Source organism: Limanda limanda, chromosome 18 (assembly GCF_963576545.1).
Source record: "Limanda limanda chromosome 18, fLimLim1.1, whole genome shotgun sequence".
NCBI lineage: Eukaryota > Metazoa > Chordata > Actinopteri > Pleuronectiformes > Pleuronectidae > Limanda > Limanda limanda.
In genome coordinates this window covers 2,711,901-2,718,473 of record NC_083653.1, presented here as the reverse complement: position 1 = coordinate 2,718,473, position 6,573 = coordinate 2,711,901, and positions in this window count along the sequence as shown.

The following is a 6,573-nucleotide window of genomic DNA, read 5'->3' as shown; positions in this document are numbered from 1 at the left end:
GTACAAAGTGCAGTAAATAGCAATATTTATATAACAATATATAAACTTTCATACAACAGTAGGTGCATCCATGTTTTATTCCTATATGAAATGATAACCTGTTGTTTACATGTTAAGATAAACTTTATTAATCTCACTTTATTGATCCCTTGTTACAGCAGCAGGTAGAATGTGAGATACACAAGAGAACATGTGAAAGTATAAATAAGAATGAAATAGGCAAAATGGTAAATTAAAAAAAATCTTTAAAATACAGGGAATATAAACATGATATAGATATTTTACTACACAGGGAATAATACTCGTAGATAAATTTACTTTAGTAATGCACGTCTCGGGACTCGTCTTCCGGGTGTCTACAATTAAACACATTTATACATTTAAAAATACACGTCTAGAAATATATACTAATTAATAAATGAGGTAGCAACAGTGAAGGTGCTGCAGATGTTTATTATTTGTGTCTGTAGCTGGTCGTGGGACACAGAAGTATAAAAATCATCAATATACATTAAACTCATTCATCTTTTTAACGTGGACTATTTCTCATTTCTTTCTTCTTTGTTTCTTTCTTGTTTTAGAGATGGTTAGTCTGACGCTCACAATCATTTCATCTTAGTCAGATCGAGGCTCCGGACTGTGAAGCTACTGATCTCAGTCTGAAAACCGTAACGTTGCATCATCATCCTGTGTTTGATTAATTTGTGACGCATCAAATGCTCAAAATATTGAACATACTCCAGACCTGTTGTGAAATAAAGTGGTGTGAACTGAGTGAGAGAGGAAAAGAACAGATTCTTGGTTCATTATGTCTCAACTTGTGAATTTGTCAACATGTCTGAAGCAAGTGACACCAGCTCCTTCCTGTTTGTCACATTTTACATCAACCACGAAGAATTCAAACAAACTCAGGTTATTATGGAATTCAGGATTAAAACTGTAGATGTAAATGAAGCAGTTTCACACAGTGGTTAAACCCAAAGTATCAGGGAATATTCAAACAGAATTAATTTCACTCGTGGGAATGTCGAATCAGTAAAAGTGTTTGGACGATACAGCCAAACAACCAATGGAAACAAGGGGATTGAATTAAATATAAGTAAAATGTGCTGAGTCAAGTTATAAAGATGAAATGATGACGAACGGATGACTGACTGTCAGTAAAATATTCAAACAGGCGCTGGAAACGTAGATGACAAATGACAAATAGATTCACCATCTTTACAATAGATTAAAAAAATATATAATACTTAAATTCACAAGGTGACAAATTGAAAATTTTTTTAAAAAAGGAGCTACTTGTATTCCGCACTTTAGATTCCAGTAAAATTCTTATTGAATCAAACGAGACGGAATTTGAAGCCAGTGATTGTTTGTTGGTCTGTGAACGGAGATCAGCCTCCATCGTGCTACTGGTTCCCAGTATGCTGGGTGGGTGGGGGGGTGGGGGGGGGAGGGGGGAACAGATGACGAGCCATATGGAAGAGCCCGCGAGGAACACTGCTCATTTTGGAAAATATATATTTATATAAAAGTATATTAAATATATTAAAGTACCATTCCTAAAGAAGAGGTTGCACAGGGTCTAACAAAGTCCTGAATATGTTGAAATATTACGTACTGTCTTAAAGGAACAATATTTAACTTCGGCCACTAGGGGTCTCTCAACCAAAATAATATCAAAAGACGTAGTTTGATGATGTCGTGAAGCAGCGTGGCATCATGGGAGTTGTTGTCTTTGCTGATGAAAATCGACCTGAGACAATACAAATCGTATTCACAGATGAGGCAACGTCTTAAAGTTTTATTCACGTTACGCAACAAACGGCAAATAATCGTGCTCAGCCCCCCTGATCCAGAGCCGCACCGAAATGTAATGAGTTCATCTCTGACCCATAACACATCTTACCACCAAGTTTAATGGAAATCTATCCAGTAGTTTTTGCGTAAACCTCATTGTGTTATAACTGTTGCAATATAATAGTCATCAATAGCAATACTACAAAAAAAGTGCAATATGTATATGATGCTAATTATGCTAATGATGCTAACCACATGAGGCGGTATCTAGCAAATTTTGTTCTTTAGATTTGTAGTTAATTACAAAAATGGTCTTGTAGGAGCTAAAAAATGTTTTTAAACTTTAAAAAAATGAGGCATTCATTGTGATAATCATGTAGAATATCAATGTTTTAATGACTTAACAATAGTGCGATTCAAAGAAGAAACAAAAAAACAAGAAACAGACAAACTGACAAATAAAAACACACAAAGAGCCGTTCAGTTGTGTTGAGCTAAAGGTTTAGAATACGAAAGATAACAATAAACAAATCAATTCATGAACTACTTCTTATCATTTGCACATGGTTGTTTATATTTTTGATTAATACCCATTGTTTTTAGGATTATATTTCATATAGGTGCACATCCGGTGTTTAGCTCGTGTGGTTTTCTATAGATCACATTCAGCCTTTTGAAGTATATAATGTTTCTATGATTGAAACCTGTCCGTGTATAAGGAGCAGATGCAGATGCTCTTCCTCTTCTTCTTCTTTTATTCCCTTCCTCCATCCTCAGAGGAGGAGAGAGGGATGAGGAGCAGAGGGAGGACGGAGCAGGATGTGAAGAGCCTGGCTCCCTCTCTTTGGACCTCCCCCCTCTCTCCTCCTCTCTCCATCTGACTGCGCCCAGCTCCTCTCCCTCCATCCTGTCACACAGACGCTGTTTCCTCCTCCTGCGCAAACACAACCTGGCGTTTGTGCGTTCGGATGCTGCTTTTCCTCCGCGTCTCTTCTGGCTGTGGACTATTTGTGCTTCAGGAGAAAAGACACTCAAGCAGGTTTCGGCTCGGCTGCAGGAGAAGGACGATGCCACTGCCGCATTTCCTGCAGCATCCCTCCCCCGCATCCTCAGCATCCTCAGCATCCTCAGCATCCTCAGCATCCTCAGCATCCTCAGCATCCTCAGCATCCAGAGGAGCGGACCGAGGCTGCGACACAACGCCTCCTCCTGCATCGGTACATTTTATGGAGGGGGGGTTTCTGCTCCTGCTGCATAAATCTATGTTCCTGCTGATGATTTAAAAAAAAAAAAAAAAAAAAAAACCTGCGCCATTTATCCTGCAGCCGCCGCTCTAAGGTATTGTTGTTCGGTTTCTCTGCAGCATTCATTCATTTTGTGTTGTTTTAAGCCACTTGTGTGTTTTATCTTTCAATCCTCCTGATGCTTTGTTACACTTTGCATTTTTCATTTATCTTGTTCTCATTCTGCTTCTGCCTTTGATGTCGAGCTCTGCAGAGCCTCTTGTCTTTTTTTTTTCCTCCTCTGAAATATGACACACACACACACACGGACAGACACACACACACAGGCAACACGCCCAAATCCCATTACAAACACATTAATACCCTCTGCAATCATTTACCACAATATCCCTGCATGGTGCATTACAGTGTTTTAATTAGAAACATCGCACTTTATGTGTCATTGTGTTATATGCAGTATGTGGGTCGACAAATCTGTTCATTGTGTTTCATTTGAGTCTTTTGTGTTGATGTTAGGCTCGAGATTATTTTAGTGAAATGCACACACACATTCTTGTACCTCTATCTCAAGGAGGACCCTCATTGTGTCAGCTGCATTATGTTTAATTTCCTAACCCCTTAACCAAACCTTAACCAAACCTTAACCAGCACAATAACCAAACCATAACCAACCCGCACCTCAACCTAAATCTAACCCTAACCCGAGAATCAGTCAAACCCTCAGACGGACCTTTAGTAAAAGTGGGGACCAGCGAATATGTCCTCACTGCGGTGTCCTCTCAAAACGGGTCCTCACAAAGACACAAGGACACACACCCGTGCACACGCACACACACACACACACACACGCATGCCCGACCCCCACAAAGGCAGCCGCCCCTCCCCTCTGCGCTTTAGCCCACATGAGCTATCTGGGTCATTAGCATTTCAGCGGTTAATGAGGCTGCAGATGGCTCCTCCCCTTTCTGCCGGAGCCGGTGAGCAAGGCACATGATGCTGCTGCTCCATCTGCACGAATGAGAACGGGGGGGGGGGGGGGGAAATCGCCTGCAGTACATGTCATGATTTCTCCGGGTGGGGGTGGGGGTGGGGGGGTTTGACAGGATTGTGTACTCATGTGGGCTGAGGAGTGGAATCCTCCTGCAGCTGTGGCTCATTAATGCAGGAGCAGAAAAACGTGCATCATCTTCCTGCTGCTGCTGAATAATGGAGGATGAGGCTTCAGTTGCTGCGCAGGAACAAACCGGGATTCAGACTTCTTTCATCTGCATGATTTCCAAAAGGCCCGAGTGAGCTGAAGGCTGCGGGCTTTCATATTGCAGGTCTTTCTTTAAATGTGCTGTTCTCACCTTCAGTGGAAATGAATCTGGCTTCAGTCACGCAATCGTGTCTTAATGCTATGCAGTTGAAAATTATATTTATCCAAAAGGGCCTAGATCAAACATGTAAATGCAGCAATTTAAGAAGATAATAAATATCATATTTAACATCACATGACGCGCTCACAAATAAAATCCCCTCTTCAATATGGGATATGACATCACAAGTTGAAGATATTTGGTTTTCAGGCGTCAAAAAGCCAAAAGAAAGGCTGGAATCTGCTGCACCTGTAATTCCAGGAGTCGAGTAAATGGTGCAAAACCCAAAAGATTTCAGGGTGAAACACGAACAAAGTGCTGCAGGTATCGTTCTATTCACTCAGATTATTTGTGCACGGTGGAATATCGAGTAAATATTGGTTAAATAGCCAAGGTTAATGTACACAGCATGCAGCCTATTGTATGGAGGTCAGCAGGATATCCTTCAAACACACGCACACACACACACACACACAAACAGAGACACACACTGCTAGGGACCTCTATAGCATCTTGTATTTCCACTCGCCCTCCTGAGCTGCTCGTCTGTCTCTGGCCTGCAGGAGGAGACAGAGAGCTGCAGAAAATAAAAAAACATTCAGACCAACAGAGCTGAGATTAAACCTTTCTGAATATCCACCGTCATCGTCAGTAATCCAGATATTTCTGGGTTAACCCTAAGCAGTGGTCAGATATTTGTAATACGCAGCAGGAATACAAAGAATCTATAAATGACTCGACATGTTTTATCTGCAGGAGACATTTCTTTATGTTCCTGTGTAGAAGAGATCTGATATGTTTGAAAGGTTTCAGATTTCCTTCGAGATCGATGCCACATGAAATTAAACACCAACAAAAGATGGAAAGTCTCACTACAGCGACTTGATTTCCGGATTCAAGCGAAGGTCGAGGAATCTGTTGGATCTGAAGTAGATCTGGTGGTCAAGTGGGATAAAACAAACAAAACACTGAGATCCGATGGGTCGTCTCTCCTCGTGTTCACGGCGGACCTTGATTTAAATGACCAAACAATTAAGGCACGCGGTGAATGCCAAGAGAGCGACTGAATATCAACCGAGGGGTCAGGTGATGAAGGATGAAACCAAAGATCCAGAACCTGTCGAGAACATACATGTCTTAATAACCAACATGGCTGCTCTGGGTAAACAATTTCTGAGCCACTATCAAATTAAAGCCAATGAGAAACCAGAAGTTGCAGTACCACCAGTGGCCACTAGAGGTTACTGGCCTAAAGAGGTGTCTCAGCCAATCAGCGTCAGACGTGGCAGCTTCCACTTGGTTCTGTTTTGACCGTTAAATAAAGATGGACGACACATGTCCACTTCCTCTCATGGTGCAGAAAAGAAGCCAAAATATCCTGGATACGAGCGCGGCTCTTGTGCTGGTGATGTCATACAGGCGGATACCCGCCCTCGACCAATCACGAGTCTGTTGTCAGACATGTTTTTATAGCATCAAATAAATAATCAAAACCAAACTTATCAGAAACGTAAACACTTGAACAGACATCAGTGTGATAGGAAACAACCTAAAGTGGTGTTTTAATGATTTAACACAATATTTGAATATATCTAACATTTAGAAACCCAGATACTTATTCACTAAAACCATCAACATAAAGATCTTATATAAATGTAAATGTGTATTTTCCACAGTGAACGGTGGAGGTGAGTACGTTCACCTTCAGGAGATCTGGAGCCTCTGAGCAGGAAATCTCATGAGTTATCTCTTACTAATGTATTTTCCCAAACACACAGGCTTTATTATCGATTGTGGACGTGCAGCTGCCGGGAAAAGAGGCAGTTTGTAATCTATATACAGTAAACTGTACTGCATGTGTGTACATGTACATTCAATTACATGTTTTTACTCTGCAGTTTGTATTTTTCAGGTTATGTTTTAAGTCCCAGAACTTGATTTAAATAATAACTTATTCTGATCTTGTGATTTATGAAAAACCTGCTCAAGCTGCTGCCATAATTCTTTGATTGTGTTTAAGGCTAATTTCATACTTTTAATGTGAAAGGACAACAAACATTTCCTGTAAAAATGTCTTGAAACGTTGTCAGGAATTCATTTTTAAAACATTTGACTTCCATGAGCCAGTGGGACATTTTTTGTATTATAATATTTTAGATGAGACCAAAATA